At 44.9% G+C, this 18,672-nt stretch overlaps 1 protein-coding gene and 1 pseudogene across 2 annotated transcripts in view; both read right to left on the bottom strand.

The window, feature by feature from the left end:
• CTCF (CCCTC-binding factor) overlaps positions 1–18,672 on the bottom strand; it is a 445,740-nt gene that overhangs the window by 424,776 nt on the left and 2,292 nt on the right. The window lies entirely within an intron of this gene.
• On the bottom strand, positions 2,219–2,283 carry LOC141113069 (U4 spliceosomal RNA; annotated as a pseudogene).

Raw genomic sequence — 18,672 nt, 5'->3', positions numbered from 1 at the left:
ATAAGGAGGCTTTAGTATTCTGTTTTGTAGGATTCCTCCCCCAGAACTTTGTCCCTGGGGTAGACCCTGAGGTTTACCTCTTAACCACTTCAGCCCCGGAAGGATTTGCCCCCTTCCTGACCAGAGCTTTTTACAATTTGGCACTGCGTCACTTTAACTGCTAATTGCGCAGTCATGCAATGCTGTACCCAAATGAAATTTGCGTCCTTTTCTTCCCACAAAGAGAGCTTTCTTTTGATGGTATTTGATCACCTCTGCGGTTTTTTTTTTTTTTTTCCGCTATAAAAAACGGAAAAAGACCGAAAATTTTGGGAAAAAAAAAATGATATTTTCTACTTTTTGTTATAAAAAAAAATCCAATAAACTCAATTTCAGTCATACATTTAGGCCAAAATGTATTCGGCCACATGTCTTTGGTAAAAAAAAAAAAAAAAAAAAAAAAAATAATGTCAATAAGCGTATATTTATTGGTTTGTGCAAAAGTTATAGCGTTTACAAACAAGGGTACATTTTCTGGAATTTACAAAGCTTTTAGTTTATGACTGCCCATGTCATTTCTTGAGGTGCTAAAATGGCAGGGCAGTACAAACCCCCCCCCCCCCCCAATGACCCCATTTTGGAAAGTAGACACCCCAAGGAAATTGCTGAGAGGCATGTTGAGCCCATTGAATATTAATTTTTTTGTCCCAAGTGATTGAATGACAAAAAAAAAAAAAAAAATTTACAAAAAGTTGTCACTAAATGATATAGTGCTCACACGCCATGGGCATATGTGGAATTGCACCCCAAAATACATTTAGCTGCTTCTCCTGAGTATGGGGATACCACGTGTGGGACTTTTTGGGAGCCTAGCCGCGTACGGGACCCCGAAAACCAATCACTGCCTTCAGGATTTCTAAGGGCGTAAATTTTTGGTTTTTGGGGTCCAGTACGCGGCTAGGCTCCCAAAAAGTCTCACACATGTGGTATCCCCGTACTCAGGAGAAGCAACAGAATGTATTTTGGGGTGTAATGTCACATATTCCCATGGCATGTTTGAGCAATATATCATTTAGTGACAACTTTGTTTTTTTTGTTTTTTTTTTTTTTTGAAAAGCCAGTGGCGTGCAAAACACACCTCAAAAACTTCCACCCGGTGCCAAAAAAAAGTGCCCACACATAGAGAGTGAAACACAAAAAACGTGCAACGGGTGTACAGAGTCCTCCACTAGGGAAGGACCTTACCCTGATCCCCCGGGGCGTTAGGCTCCAGACAGGGACTGAGGTACTCAGACAAAGGGTCCATCTGGCCGAAACCAGGCGGACCCCCACAACTGGAAGGTCTGCCGAAGCAGACCGACCCAAGTACAGTGGGGCTCCCCCGAAGGGAGACCCCTCAAAGGAGAGGGCGAACCAAGCCAAAAGGCCTATGTCCACCCCCTCCCAAGACTTTCAGAGTAGGCCCGAGAACCCACACCCTACTCGCCACACAGTGACAAAACGTGTATACAAAGACAACCAAAAAAAGACAAAAAGGTGACAAACGGGTAAAAGAGAGTGGGGAAGATAGTGAGATGGGAGAGTGAAAGTGGCCATTGTGCTATACAATGGCTGGCCTTCCTGCCAGGCATAAAAATTTCCCCTGGTCCTCGCCAAAAGGCTCGGCCCAAGAGGCAGGTGCGAAAAACGTGTGTTGTGGTGAAAGTGACCATGGTGCCATAAAATCAAGTGCTTTCACACGGTGACTATACGGCACCCCTGAACTGCCACTTCAGGGGCACATTCACCACTGGCTTTTCGAAAAAGCCCTGACCCTCCAGCCCAGACCACAGCAGACCCCACCACAGACAGGAAGGATATGGAGATCAGGAAGCCGGAAAGAGCCCTTTACCATCAGGCTCTGCCGTCGCTCCCATCACTCCTCCTAATTACATTCGGGAAGTACTTGCCACTCCCTCCCCCCCTTGCAAGGCAGGAGTAAGCGTTCTCTCCCAAATAACTGTCTGGAGCTAGATCCGCCCCAATCCAGGCCAGAAGGCCAGGGTACCGACCTTTGGTTCAGACCCCGTGGTTCCCCATCCCCATCAGAAGGCTTCCCTTTCGGCTACAAACCGCTCCAGGTCACCTTCACTCCAGCAGGTTTTGCATTTCGCCATAGATCAGGGACGGAAGCAAGCGCCACCTCCTTGAAACTGATAAGAACAGATACTACACTTGATCTTAGCCAAAAGGTCGAGAAGCAATTAGCAATAATCACGCCTCAGTTGAACCTCATTGGCTATGATACTGCCACTGCGCAGTGACAACTTTGTGCAAAAAAAAAAAAAAAAAAAAAATTATCTTTTTCCCGCAACTTGTGTCACAATATAAAATATTCAATGGACTTGACATGCCTCTCAAATAGCTTGGGGTGTCTACTTTCCAAAATGGGGTCACCTGGGTGGGGGGGTTGAACTGTCCTGGCATTTTATGCACAACATTTAGAAGCTTATGTCACACATCACCCACTCTTCTAACCACGTGAAGACAAAGCCCTTTGTGACACTTTTTATTTACATGAAAAAATTATTTTTTTTTTGCAAGAAAATTACTTTGAACCCACAAACATATATTTTTTTAAAGCAAATGCCCAACAGATTTAAATGGTGGGCGTTTCATTTTTTTATTTTTTTCACACAGTATTTGCGCAGCGATTTTTCAAACGCATTTTTTTGGGGGGAAAAACACACTTTTTAAAATTTTAAATGCACTAAAACACACTATACTGCCCAAACGATTGATGTAATAAAAAAGATGATCTTAGGCCGAGTACATGGATACCAAGCATGACATGCTTTAAAATTGTGCACAAACGTGCAGTGGCGACAGACTAAATTCATTTTTAAAAGCCTTTACAGGTTACCACATTAGATTTACAGAGGAGGCCTACTGCTAAAATTACTGCTCTCGATCTGACCTTCGCAGTGATACCTCACATGCATGGTGCAATTGCTATTTACATTTGACACCAGACCGATGCTTGCATTCGCCTTAGCGCAAGAGCAGGGGGGGGGGCAGGGGTGCTTCCCCCTTTATTATTTTTTTGCATTTTATCTTATTTTTGAACTGCTCCTTTCATTTTTTTTGTAATCATTTTTATTGTTATCTCAGGGAATGTAAATATCCCCTATGATAGCAATAGGTAGTGACAGGTACTCTTTTTTGAAAAAATTGGGGTCTATTAGACTCTAGATCTCTCCTCTGCCCTCAAAACATCCGACCACACCAAGATCGGTGTGATAAAATGCTTTCCCAATGGCGCTGTGTACATCCGGCGAAATCCAAGTCATGAAATGCTCATAGCTTCCGGTTTCTTAGGCCATAGAGATGTTTGGAGCCACTCTGGTCTCGGATCAGCTCTATGGTCAGCTGGCTGAATCACCGGCTGCATTCTCAGGTTCCCTGTTGAGACAGGAGAGCCAGAGAAAAACACAGAGGGGGGGGCATTCCCTCCACTGCTTGTAAAAGCAGTCTAGAGGATAATTAGCCGCTAGGATTGCTTTTACATGAAAGCTGACCGCTGGCTGAAAAGAATGATACCAAGATGATACCTAAACCTGCAGGCATCATTCTGGTATAAACCACTCAAAATCGTGAAATTGCATACCTGAAAAGCAAACATAAAACATTGCAGAATAGAATACAGTAAAAAAGAGCAGAACAACACAGAGAGAGACTAGAGAGAGAACAATAAAACGACAAATTTTTTTTTTTATTTAATATATTTTTTTGTGTTTTTTTTTTTTACACTTTTTTGTAACTAACTTTTATAACTGTAACCAGTTCCAGGTTCAGGTCTCTCAAAATGCGATGGCATCTTGGGAGACCCTGTGAAAGTGTGCCTAGTCTGTGCAATGCTGTACGCTACGCTAACACTCAACTAGTGAATGGTAGCGTTCAAAACATTCACCAATGCAAAGACCAGGATTGTCAGGACAGGAGGGAAAATAATAGCCAGTGTCACGCCTATATCCTCGCTTGCTGCAGACACGTTGGGTAGAGGTACTCGGGAGGACAAAGAAAATGTCTCTCATGCAGCCGACTGCATTTGGTTGGGGATGTGAATGGGGGAAGTACGGGCGCTGCAAAAGTGGTGGATTCCCAATTATTAGGATTGGCGAATGCAGCAGGAAGGGCATTATGGGCACGATGGGCCTGTGTTTGTCTTCTTCTTGGTGGCAGCGAGACACTACTTGTGCTTGCCACCTCACCAGCTCAAACTGCACTTATGGGACTCGCCACGTTACCAAGTGTTACTGCAGTGCTGGTTTGACTACGACCGGGGTGTACTAGGCCGCTGGTGCTTGCCAGTTCCCCAAAAACGCTACCAACTGACTCTGCGAACGCTGCAGTTATGCGTTTAGTGTTTTGTAAGTGACAGTGATCGATCGATACTGCACTTGGGTGGGCTGGGTGGAGGGGCAAAACGCAGGTGCTAGCAGGTATCTGGGCTGATCCCGCTAATACTGCGTTTTTGGGAACCCTAAACTGCTGGGGACGCTAGTATAGATCTGATCGGATCAGATATTGATCCGTTCAGATACTATACCACTAAGGGAGGCGTATGCTGCGTGCACGGGTGTTAGCGGTACTGGCGCTAACCTGACGCTGCCTGGGGCGACGCATACCACTGCCGGGAGATCAGGGGGCTAAACCTTTATTAGGTAATAAACTGCGGGTGCCCTGACACTATAAAAAAAAAAAAAACTAACCAGCGTCACCCGTAACAGTTATACGGTGATCACTGGTGAAAGGGTTAACTAGGGGGCAATCGAGGGGTTAAAACCTTTATTAGGTAGTATATGGGGGTCCCTGACGCTATAAAATGCTAACGGCGAACCTATATATTTACCTCCCTAACTAGCGTCACCAGTGACACTAATACAGCGATCAGAAAAATGATCGCTTAGTGACACTGGCGACGGGGGGGGGTGATCAAGGGGTTAAAACTTTATTAGGGGGGGTTAGGGGGGTACCCTAGACCTAAAGGGGGCTAACACTAACTGCCCTACCACACTGTCACAAACTGACACCAATGCAGTAATCAGTTGTGCACTCACTCGGATGTCTTCTCTCCCCAGCGCCGGAACGGAAAATACCGAGCCGAGGAGAGATGACATCACTTCCTCTGCTGCTGTTTACTATACAGCAGCAGAGGAATGATCTCATTGACCAGGATCGATCGGGAGGGGGTGGCCACGAATGGATGGCCTCCCCCTCACCTCCGATCGCCAGGGGAGAAATGCCGACCGCCTCGGGCACCGGGGGGGGGGGGTTGGGGGTCCAATTAGACCCCCCCGCCCGCGGGAGACAGATCACGTACAGGTACGCGATTCTGCCTGTCCAAATCATCTCCAAACAGTCGTTCACTGTGAAAAGGAAAAGGAAAACTAGCCAGGAGCTTTTTGCATGGCGTTTCGGCTGACCAATTTCAACCGTAGGATTCTACACATATGTACCAGCCCAAGCATAAGGCGCAAGGCCTGTAGAATAGAATCTCTCATAGCGTCTATTGCAAAACATAACGCCGCTGGTGGCTCGGCTAAATTATGGGTCTGCTGATCAGGAATAACCTTGAGCACCTGTTACCTGGTCTATCAAGGACTGACATACACCAATTGCTGCCAGTGCAGGCTGAGTTAGGGCTCTTTCACACGGGGCGGATCAGTGATGATCTGCCCCGTGAACACCCGCTGAGCAGAAAGATGACAAGTCCATCGCTGCACACTGTGCAGCGACGGACCTGTCAGAGCGCCACTCTCCCCTATGGGGGATCAGATGATGACGGACCGTAGAATCCGTCGTCACCCGATCCGATAACGGATGGAAAAGTAGGGTTTTCCTCCGTTACACTTTTCGGATCGGGTCGGATGTCAGCGGACATGTCACCGCTGACATCCGACGCTCCATAGGAATACATGTATGTCCGTTTTTCATCCGAAAACGGAAGGATGAAAAACGGACATACGGATCGTCAGTGTGAAAGAGCCCTAACTGAACTTGCCAGAGAAAAAAAGTGTTTAATAGGAATTCCAACTTTTTATCCTTTTTCAGATTGTGAAGCTGATCTTTCCGCATTTGGCCCCTCAGAAGTGGAGTAATCAGCCTCTTCACGGTCCCCTGAGGAAAATTCATCTTCTCCCACCCCCAGTTCCTCAGTTTGAATGAAGGTCCTGGGTAATGGAAGGGGAACTGTCGCATTTTGTCCCACACTGGGATGAGAATAAACCTTTCTTCCAAACTTATCCTGGCTGAGGAAAAAAACCTCTTCAGTAACAGACAGGGAGTATTGGAAACAATTGCAACACTTGACTGCCCTGATAGCTCACTCTGACCAGCCACCTCAGATATTTCAGGGGAGCTTGAGGGAGTCCCTTTTGAGCCCTTTTGTGGGGTGTTTCTACCTCCCCTTCTGACCATAGCCCGATGCACAAATGCAGAGGTACTACCAGAAGAAATTGCACCCACTGCATGAGCAAATAGTCCAGCAACTGCTGCTGCTATTAGTGCTCAGCCTGGTGCTTTAGTAAATGTGCCAAAGGAATGCCTGTGTCACCACTTACATGCCCCCTTTTTGCTCGTGTCCATCCGACAGCTGCAGTCAGCAAAATGGAGCTTTCTAAATGTACTCCCGCACTGGACGTTGCCGTACGTCAACGCTGCGCTAAGCCATGCCCCCCGCTCCTCTTTTACCCAAAAATAGGAGCATTTTCCAGCACGAGTGCGGGCCTCCGAGCCGACGGGATCGGCGTGTGGGGGGGGGCGTCGGCGAGGAGAGCTGTGACAAACCGCCGTGCAGAGGTGGTGGAAAACGGAGCGGCATCCGCGAATCATTCTGGCTCCCCCCCTCTATCCAGGGAGAGCTTCTGTCCAGGTGGGGGGTGTTTTTAGAATCAACCCCCCCCCCCCCCAACATCTTACTGGAGGCTTGGGACTGCTAGCCAGAGGGAGATCTGCAGCTTCTGCTGACATAGTGATCTGAGGAAAGCATGACAAGGTACGTGCTCTATACAGCCCCCAGTGGTGACTTTAGGCCTGACAACATTTACTTTTAAAGGAGAAAATTAAAATTCCTTAGAAATCTCCACTTACCTTTCCCACCGCAGGGATTCTGTGGTAAAACCAACAAACCCAATCTTCACCCCTCACGGTGGGCTCCGTTAAAAAAAAAAAAAAAAAAAAAAAAAAAAACACACACCTTCAGGAACCAGTGCTCCTTTTTATCGGGGGATCCACACTCCTTGACCCGTAAAGCACCCCGCCAGGTAAACTTTATGTCAAAGAATGAGAGATAAAAAACTATGTTCAGTATCCCTCCCTCAGCGCACACAGAGGAAATATTGATAAAACAATAGTCAGCAGCTGCTACACTAAAATGAGATGCATCAAATATATGTCAAAGAAAAATTTCTAACACATTAGCAGCGCTAGTGCAAAAATAGCAAATATTTAAAAATATCAAATTGCTTAAGAGTCCACTTAAAGTATCAAATGGTGATCCACTCAGTGAAAGTCCATTAAGAAAAGGCAGGCGAGTATAAACTAGACGATCGTGGAAGCAAATATTAGCAGCGATCCCAAGTCTCCATCACCACACCACTTGTGCCACAGCCCTGTAGGTAATCCACTTACCAGACCCTGATGGTTAACACGCTTATCAATCAAAGCACTGGATCCCGGGGTCCAGCTCTCTAAAAAGAGAAGTGTTATGGGCTAAACCTCGTTTCTTCTGCCACGAGGCCCGGGTACCATTCAATTCGGCCTAAAAAGACACTTTGAATGGATCCAGTTGCATAGCTTGTCCCAACAAGGAATATTCCAGTGGAGCTCAGCATAGCACATCTTTACTTGTGACCAACACTTAAGACACTGGTGAAAAAACTGAGGTATTCCCAGTAGTGGGAGGGGTTTTATAAGGAGCGGACTTCCTGTCTTAGGGTGTGCCAGTGTCCATCACCTGAAGGTGGCCTATAACCCACATAGTAACTACTATGGCTCTGTGTCCCATGATATACGATGAAGAAAGGATGAATACCCCTGTTGGGTTTTGGTATGGTTTAAAGAGATGTATGGAGGCTTTTTTTTTTTTCTCAGAATCATACTTACCTACAGTAGGTGGATGCAGCATGTGTTCCCTGCTGGCTCTAACACTGAGAACCGAGCAAACACCGCCGATCGCTCAGTTCTCAGGTTTTCCCTGAGCAGAGAGCTGGTGACTGTCGGTCACTGCTGTCTGCTCTGCTTCCCCTTGCTCACTGGAGCGCCAGGCTGTGGAGGGGCAGGAGCGACCGACTCAGGCTCTTAGCTGGTCGCAGAGAGGCTGAGCCAGGTGCCGGTCCAGGCATGTGGGCGGACCCAGACTTCATTGTCACAATCTTGCCCCAGCCTGGACCGGCTCTGTGATGTCAGCCCGCTGTCTGCTGAAAATGGGTCACAGGAATGCAGAACGTACTGCACTGCTGTGATCAACAGGAGGAGAAGTACAGCCAACCAAGCTTTGGCTGTACTTCTCCTTTAAAGAATAGGATACCTCGAAACTCTCCTCTAGAGGGACAGGAATACCCATTCCCTGGGACAAGAGATGATCCAGGACCATCACTGAATCTGACTATCCTTGGGCAGGATTTGGCTGGTTTGAGAAAAGAAAAACGAGGGGGTAGAGTTCAAAACTATCGTGGCTGGTAAGCATGAGATCGTGGATTTTTTTTTCCTGATCTCATGCTTTCCAGCCTGGAGGAGAGATGTGAGGTCTTATTGACCCCGCATCTCTACGTAAAAAGAGGACCTGGCACGAACGATTCCTATTACAAGGGATGTTTACATTCCTTGTAACAGGAATAAAAGTGAAAAAAAAAATAAATAAAAAGAATGTAAAAGAAAACGTGTAAAATAAAAAATATATATCACAATAAACGTATATTGATTGGTTTGCGCAAAAGTTATAGCATCTACAAAATAGGGGATAGTTTTATGGCTTTTTTTTTATTAATTTTTTTTTTTTTTTTTTTTTACTAGTAATGGCGGCGATCTGCAATTTTTAATCGGGACTGCGACATTATGGCGGACACGGACAATTTTGACACATTTTTGGGACCATTGGCATTTTTACAAGCTGTCACGGAACGTCCCACACTCCGCTTGAGTGCTTCCGTCAGTATACCGCTTCCTAAGTTCTGGAACACGAGTCCAATGGATCTGGCTATAGGAACCCCCAAGAACTAGAAAACACCAGTCTTGGAGTACATCAGAACTACTCTTTATTTGAGATCTCCCACACATTTATACACCAGGATGACTCAAAGCTAACCTAATTAACATGAGCTCCAATAGGAGTCGTCCCGTCTCCTACATTGTATAGAGGACAATGTGATCAGCTCATTCAATTTACACACATTACCATAAACATCAACACAGGGTTAATTAGAACAAACAACAATGAGTTGAATACCCTTAGAACCTAGACTAAACTTATTTACATTAAACACATTATAGCTGACATCAGACAGGTGAGTGGAGTTGATGAAATTAGCATCTCCTCACAGTATGTGTCCCAACAGTATAATTCAGTCTTATCATTCTAATATGGCATATAACGGGTTCCAGAGTCTGTGTGTTTTGGGGGGACATGGAGCTGAATCCAACGTAACACCAACCCCAGGGTCCCCAGGCATACAGCTCACAGAGAGCACCATTCCCCCAAATGCTAGGGCCCATAATCAAAAGGCAACAGGCTTGCATACAGTCCTCTCCAACAGCCTCTGTCACGGCTAGGTCTGTGACACAAGCGATCAAAGCTATAAAATTGCATTGATTACTGTAAAAAGGTCACTGGCAGTGAAGGGGTTAATCACTAGGGGGTAGTGAAGGGGTTAAGCGTGTCCTAGTGTGTGTTCTAACTGAAGGGGGATGGGAGTGTGCAGGAGAGATGACAGATCGCTGTTCAGACTCTGTCTGAACAGATGATCTGTCTGTTCTCCCCTCAGAGAATCGGAAGCTGTGCGTTTAACACACACACAGATCCCGGTGTGCCCCAATCGATCGCGACTGCCGGGCAGTCGCATCGACTCCGTGGGCGAGCAGAGGGCACTCACCTCTGGCGGCATGCATGCGCCCCCTAGTGAACGTCTATGTTACAGACGTAACATGATGACAATTTGCGCAGCCGAGCCATGTTGCCACAGTACAACTGCGGTGGCTGGTCCACAAGCGGTTAAATGGAAAACCATCTTTAAATAGATTTTTACTCCAAAAGCATTTTATTAAAGGGTTTGTAAAGGTTTGTGTTTTTTCACCTTAATGCATCCTATGCATTAAGGTGAAAAGACACCTGTCAGTGACCGCCCCCCCCAGTTTTTCTTACCCTCAAACTTGACCCACGGGGACGCGCTGTCTCTCTGCCCGGGGTTCTCGGCTCGATTGATAGTAGCGCAGCCATTGGCTTCCGCTGCTGTCAATCAAACCCAATGACCCAAGCGCTGGAGCCGAGTTATCAGATGTGGGGAGGAGATGCGAGAGCCGCCAAGGGACCCCAGAAGAGCAGGTTCGGGGCCACTCTGTGCAAAACTAGCTGCACAGTGGAGGTATGATTGATTTTTTTTTTTTTTTTTTCATTTTACCTTTACAATCACTTTAACCACTTAAAGATTAGCCTCGTTTTGAGATTTTGGTGATTACAAGTATAAAACAGTTTATTTTGCTAGAAAATTACTTAGAACCCCCAAACATTTATTTATATATATATATATATATATATATATATATATATATATATATATATATATATATATATATATATATATATATATATATATTTTTTTTTTTTTTAATAATAAATGAATAAAATGGCGGTCATTGCAATACTTTTTTATACACCGTATTTGCGCAGCAGTCTTACAAGCGCACTTTTTTTGGGAAAAAAATTCATTTTTTTTTTAATAAAAAAAAAAAAAAAAAAAAAAACGACAACAGTAAAGTTAGCCCAATTTTTTTTTTTTTTATTGTGAAAGATAATAATGTCACACCAAGTAAATTGATACCCAACATGTCAAGCTTCAAAATTGCGCCCGCTCGTGGAATGGCGTCAAACTTTTACCCTTAAAAATCTCCATAGGCGACGTTTAAGAAATTATTGCTCTAACGATCGCGGCGATACCTCACATGTGTGGTTTGACCACCGGTTTCATATGCGGGCGCTACTCACGTATGCGTTCGCTTCTGCGCGCAAGCTCGTCGGGACAGGGTGCTTTAAAAAAAATTTTTTTCTTATTTACTTGATTGTTTTTTCACTTTTTTTTTTTAAACTATTTGGGTCACTTTTAGTCCTATTACAAGGAATGTAAACATCCCTTGTAATAGAAAAAAGCATGACAGGTCCTCTTAAATATGAGATCTGGGGTCAAAAAGTTCTCAGATCTCATATTTGGACTTAAATGCAATAAAAAAAAAAAAAAATGAAAACAAAAATGACATTGAAAAAAAATGCGCCTTTAAGACAAATGGGCAGAAGTGACGTTATGATGTCGCTTCCGCCCTGCTATGGTATGGAGACGAGTGGGGGCCCATCTTAGCCTCACTCGTCTCCATACTCATACTCGTAAACACGACCAGCTCCTGAAGAGATGGATACCTCGGTTGTGGCAGCAGCTGCTGCAGTTACCGAGATATCCATCTTCAAAGTGCCAACGTATATGTACAAAAGCCGGTCGGCAAGTAGTTAAAAGAAATTTGATAAAAATCAAAAAAAAGAAAAACATTTTTGTTTTAAATCACAGATTTATATCCACCCTAGCCATGTGTGAAAAATAACTTAATATGACAATTTTGGGGAGAAAAAAAAAAATTCTTAATTTTCCAAACAATGGTGGGCAAAAAAATTGCAACTTCAAAAAGCTCACTATGCCTCTTACTAAATACCTTGGAATGTCATCTTTAGACAAAAGGGGTCATGTCCGTCAGGCACCTGCGATTACTTGTCACAGAGCAAGGACGTGTAAACACACAGATGCACGTCCTGTCAGGGGAGAGGAGACCGATCGTATGTTCCTTGTATATAGGGACACTGATCGGTCACCTCCCCCAGTCAGTATCACTCCCTAGGTAACACATTTAACCCCTTAGTGTTAACTCCTTCCCGGCCAGTGACATTTATACCAGTAATCAGTGCATATTTATAGCACTGATCACTGAATAATTGTCAATGGTCCCAAAATAGTGTCAAAAGTGTCCAATTTGTCCGCCGCAATATCAGTCCTGACAAAAATCGCAGATTGACGCCATTACTAGCAAAAAATTAAATATATAAAAATGCCATAAATCTATCCCCTATGTCAGGGATATGCAATTAGCGGACCTCCAACTGTTGCAGAACTACAAGTCCCATGAGGCATAGCAAGTCTGACAGCCTCAAGCATGACACCCAGAGGCAGAGGCATGATGGGACTTGTAGTTTTGAAACAGCTGGAGGTCCGCTAAGTGCATATCCCTGCCCTATTTTGTAGGCGGTATAACTTTTGTGCAAACCAATCAATATACGCTTATTGCATTTTTTTTTTTAACAAAAATATATAGATTACATATCAGCGTAAACTGAGGAAGAAATTTGTTTTGGTTTTGTTTTTTTAATATTGGGATATTTATTATAGCAAAAAGTAAAAAATAATGTTTTTCTTTCAAAAATGACGCTCTTTTTTGTTTATAGAGCAAAAAATAAAAGACCGCATAGGTGATCAAATGCCACCAAAAGAAAGCTATTTGTGGGGAAAGAAAAAATGATCAAAATTTCATATGGGTACAGCGTTGCATGACCGCGTAATTGTCATTCAAAATGGTACAGCGCTGAAAGCTGAAAATTGGTCTGGGCAGGAAGGGGGTGAAAATGCCCTGTATTGAAGTTGTTGAAAAACAGAAAGCAGAAATTTACAAAAAGTAAAAATCCCACATTTTCGCTCTTTTTTCCCCCTTATATCACAAAAAATAAAAAACCCAGTGGAGAATAAATACCACCAAAAGAAAACCATTTGTGTGAAAAAAAAAAAAAAAAACACTTGTCGAACCGCCACAGTAATTATTCTACGCGATTGTGTCTGCTCTGGGTTATGAGAGCGCAGCGGGTACCTCCTGTGACCTTTGTGTCCACCACGGATTACAGTTATGCCGCGTACACACGACTGGACTTTATGGCATACTTGGTCCGGTGGACCGGAGTCCGTCAGACAATTCGATGGTGTGTGGGCTCCAGTGGACTTTTTTCCTCCCAAATGTTCGACGGACCTAGAAATTAAACATGTTTCAAATCTTTCCGACGGACTCGAGTCCGGTCGAAAAGTCTGCTCGTCTGTATGCTAGTCCGGATGGACAAAAACCGACACTAGGGCAGCTATTGGCTACTGCCTATGAACTTCCTTGTTTTAGTCCGGTCGTACGTCATCACGTACGAATCCGTCGGACTTTGGTTGATCGTGTGTAGGCAAGTCCGTTCATTTGAAAAGTCCGTCAGACAAAGACTGCCGTAAACGCTCGTGTGTATGCGGCATTACCGGTAACTGAGTATCGTGATTGTTATGATTGGTTATAGTATAGCGATCACAATACCAATGTAAACAATAGGGCTGAAACAATTAATCGATATTATCGATAATAATCGTTGTCAGCGATTTTCATTATCGATTAGTTGGTCCGCACCTTTCTCCCTGTCCGTCCGTTAAATAAATCCTCCTGGGTACAAGGCGCCGCCGTCTGTGACCAGGCACATCCGCGCCTCTCCTCCTCCTCGCTGACATCAGCTCCCCACTGATCTTCTCAGCCCCGCCCACTGCTGCCTCGAGGGAACAGACAGGCGAGAAGCAGCCGTGAGGAGAGCCGAGGTGCACATTGTGAAAGGTAGCGGCTAATACATAAGACAGTAAAAACATACACAGTACATTTTTATGACCAGTGCCCAATCCTAACTCCTAAGTATTCCTGGGGGGGGGTGCCCCATCATAGGTGTTCCGGGGGGTGGCTGGAATAGATAGATAGTGCCCCACCATTGGTTTTCCTGGGGTGGGGGGAATAGTCAGTGCCCCATAGGGGGGAGGAATAGTGCCCCGGCCACTGGCGTTCCCGGGAGGAATAGTGCCCCGGCCACTGGCGTTCCCGGGAGGAATAGTGCCCCGGCCACTGGCGTTCCCGGGAGGAATAGTGCCCCGGCCACTGGCGTTCCCGGGAGGAATAGTGCCCCGGCCACTGGCGGGTTTTTTTTGCAGTTTGAGTGTAATACTCAGTTTTTTCATTATTACTTTTAAATAAATGAAAAAAATGGCATACTACGTTTTTTTTAATGATTTTATCTGATTAAACAAAAAAATAAATCGGCCGATTAATCGATTATGAAAATAATCGTTAGTTGCAGCCCTAGTAAACAACCTGACAGAAATAGTTTTCCATTCATGAACAGCTTTGCTTACTGTTGTGATCTTTGATTGGCCCAAAGCAATCACATGGTACCTGGCTACCTGTACCATGCAATTAGCTTAGCCAATCACAACCAAAAGCAAACTGTTCATGAGCGGTTAACCGATTCATTACAGCAGGGCTTGACAAATCTCAGGCGCCAGGTCGCTATGGCGACTAGAAAATGCAGCCTGGTGCCTGGGCTGTTGTCAGCCCCCGTAGCAAGCATGGGGGAGGGTGCAGCACTGTGAAGGTAGGTTAAAGGAGGAGAAGGGGGGTTAGGGCAGATGCAGGGCTGTAGGGTAGGAGGAGGGGCTGGGCCCCTGGCAGGGAGTGTCCCCTGTGCGGGTCTAGATCGAGCTGTGTGGGAGACTCCCTGGGGCAGGAACCAAGGGCTCTAAATGGGCTCAGCAATGGCCCTAAACCGGACACCACCTCACAGGGATCCCCGGGTGCTCTGGTTTCCCCCCCCCTGGACAGGCTCAAACTGCAGCTCTGAGTTGAAAAAAAGCTCAATTTGGGTACAGTGTTGCATGACAGTGTGAAAGCTAAAAATTGGCCTGGGCAGGAAGGGGGTGAAAGTACCCAGTAGGCAAAAGGTTATAGGGCAACTCCACTTCCGTGGGATAAAAATTGTTAAGAAAATATAGCATATACAATATTTGTAATGGATATTAAAAATGATCTTTTTAATCCTTTTTAATCTGCAATGCTATATAGCTACCTGGAGGAGTTCTGTACACAACGCCCCCTATAAAATGTCATTTCATGCTTATGTGATTGGCTTACTGATTCTCCTAGAAGTCTGCACTAACACACAAGATAGATTTTTGGCATCCCCTGCAACATAAATTTAATTTTTGGTGAGATACTCCCAAAGGGAAATCCCTACTAAAGGAATGCAGACCTTGCCACTTTCCTCAGACCTCTGCATGTGTTGCAGCTGACCGATAATTATAAAACCATTCCCATACAGATTCACTCTACACAGACACAAACAGCTATTCCTTAAAGTGGAGTTCCTCCGAAAAAAAAAATAAAAAAAAAGTCAACAGCTAAAAAGTGTAGCTGCTGACTTTTAATAATCACACACCTGTCCCACAATCCAGCGATGCGGGCTCACACGAAGCCCCACTCATCTCCTCCGCATTCTTAGTGTGGGCACCCATTGCGCATGCGCGAGCCGTGCTGCGAATGGCCGGGCAATCTTCTGGGACCTGTGACGTGTCCCAGAAGATTGCAGGGAGGGAGGGGGAGAGGTGGACTTCCTTTTGGTACCGCAGAGCCCTTTGAGGAAGTGGGAACTGGATGCCTCTAAAAAGAGGGTATCCCCCCCCCCCTCAAAAATGACATGCCAAGCTGTGGCACATCAGGGGGTCACCATCACTTAAAGCGGAAGTTTCATTTTTGGGTGCAACTCCGCTTTAAAGGATAAGTTCACCTTTCATAACATGTTACACCCATATTCAGGGTGTAACATGTTATGAATGCACCGGCCCCTGCACCCCCCGATCCCCACAGTGCCAGTTAGCAAGAATTCTTCTATTCTTCTCCACCCGATAGCTGTCGAAATATAAAATAAAATAATAAAAGTGGCCAGCCCACATCACTTATTTGCAGCGCTCTGTGAATTACTACAAGATCCGGAAACCCTTTGCGGCTGTCGGCTTGTAACTTTTCAATTAACTAATATGGTGCTGTGAGCCCCTTGGTAGTTCATTCATTCTTCCGGTCAGCATGTATCGGCTTCCTCGTATGAGGAAGCAGATACACTGACAGATCTGCAGAAGACCCGAACAGCAAGGCTGGAGCAATGCTTTACAGGCTCTTGCAACATAAAATATAAATGCACATTTTTTTTACCTGAAAAAAAAAAAATGTGCATTTATTTTTTCTGAAAAGGTCAACTTATCCTTTAAAAATAACAAAAAGGTAGGAAAATCTGCAACAAAGTTTGTTAAAATCCCTGTAATGTACATAGATCACCCAAAGAGGAATTTTTTTCTCAATAAGGCCCCTTTCACACTGGGGCGGTGGGGGCGTCGGCGGTACAACAGCGCTATTTTTAGCGCTGCTGTACCGTCGTTCTTGCAGCTGTATTCAGCCGCTAGCGGTGCGGTTTTAACCCCCGCTGGCGGCCGAAAAAGGGTTAAAATCACTCGTACAGCGCGGCTATAGCCGCGGTACTGCCGCGCTGTCCCATGGATTTCAATGGGCAGGAGCGGTTTAGGAGCGGTGAATACACCGCTCCAAAGAAGCGGTTTGCAGGACTTTTTTCACCGTCCTGCCAGCGCACCGCTTCAGTGTGAAAGCCCTCGGGCTTTCGCACAGAACAAACAGCGGAGGCTGTTTAGGGGCGGTTTGCAGGCGGTATTTTTAGCGCAATACCGCCTGCAAACCGCCCCAGTGGGAAAGGGGTCTAAGTGTGGAGTTACTCTAAACAAAACTGGCTCCTAACTTTTTCAAGCCCTGCATTACAGCTAAAACTTTATATAGTGACCTTCAATAAAAATAAATTATTTTAAAATTGGTTTTACTTTTTTTTCAAAACACACACACATACCGTTACCAGTCAGCATACCTGATCACCGCCACAGCCGTTCTATGATGAAACTCCCCGTTCCTCCTACTAAATGCCTCAAACGGCAAGTCAGGCACTCAAGAAACAAAATAGGCCCTCAGTACTGATCAATTTTCTAATATTTATATGCCATAGTTTGTAGACTCTAACTTTAACACAAATATAAACTTATTGGTTTTTGTTTTTAATCAAAGACATGTAGCAGAATAAAAGTTTTCCTAAATTTATAAAGAAATTTAATTTTATTGGATATGTTTTATAACAAAGTAGAAAATACTGTTTTTGTTCAAAATTCTCAGTATGTTTTCGTTTATATAGCAAAAAAAAAAAAAAAAAAAACCCACAGTGGTGATCAAATATTACCAAAAAAAAAAAAAAAAAAAAAGCATATAAATTTCAATTGCATATAGTGTTGCATGATGACAATTACCTGTTAAAGTGGAACAGTGTTGAATAGCAAAAAATAGCCTGGTCATGAAGGGGGTAAAACCTTCCGGAGCGCAAGTGGTTAAAGATTAATTCCAGGTATGGATATTTTAAGTACATATATAGCTTTTAATCTTATCCAAAAATGTAATTACTGTATTTATTGGCGTATTACACACTTTTTCACCTCGAAAAATCGCGTGCAAATAGTGCATGTTATACGCCGATACTGGAATTTGGGCTGCCTAGGAGGGAACCGGGAGTGGGGTGGGGCGAGCGCCGTCAGATTACATACAGCGAGAATCTCCTGTTTATTCAGCGGCCGTTCCGCCTCCTGGGCCAGCATTGAACCAGTGATCTGTCTATCATAGAAGCCGGTTCAGGCCTTTGTATTAAAGAGGCTGCTGATTAAACAGGAGATTCTCGCTGTATGTAATCTGACAGCGCTCATCCCACCCCCCTCCCTGTCCCCTCCGAGGCAGCAGTAATCTGAGTTGGGGCTGCAGATGGGCTTTGATCAGGCTGCATTCATGGCAATGGTGAGGTTGCATATGGGCATTGATCAGGCTGCATTCATGGCAATGATGAGGCTGTAGATAGGCATTGATCAAGCTGCATTGATGTGCAATTGTGAGGCTGTAATTGGGCATTGATGGGCAATTGTGAGGCTGCAAATGGGCTTTGATGGGCAATGATGAGGCTGCCGATGTGCAATGGTGAGGCTGCATTGATGGGCAATGACCCTTATTTTGCTTCAAAGTTCTTTATTTAAAATTTAAGTTTTTTTCCTGAAACTTCCCTCCTATGAAGGTGCGCGTTATATGCCGATAAATACGGTATGTGTATTCCATACCTGGTCGATGCCACTGGAAATCAACGAAGTAGGCACCACTACTCCAGTGATCCGACTGGCTGATATGCTGCATTCTTAACTACTTGTCGCCCGTGCTATAGCTGAAAGATAGCTACAGCGTGGGCCCTAACCCGAGCAATCGCTGTCTGCGCATCGCTGCGTGTTCTATTATCACCGAGTCTATGAGACTCGACTGATCGCAGATCAGAGTAAGGGGTCGATCCTAGCCCCTTACCACATGATCAGCTGTCAGCCAATGACTGCTGATCACGTGCTTTAAGCAGAAACTCGGTAATCTGTATTTTTTTTCCCCTCACGCTGTCATCGGTCCCTCACACAGAAAGCCGCGGCTGCGTTTTCTGTG

This window comes from Aquarana catesbeiana, linkage group LG11 (assembly GCF_042186555.1).
Source record: "Aquarana catesbeiana isolate 2022-GZ linkage group LG11, ASM4218655v1, whole genome shotgun sequence".
Classification (NCBI taxonomy): Eukaryota; Metazoa; Chordata; class Amphibia; order Anura; family Ranidae; genus Aquarana; species Aquarana catesbeiana.
This window is presented reverse-complemented; position numbering and strand designations above follow the sequence as displayed.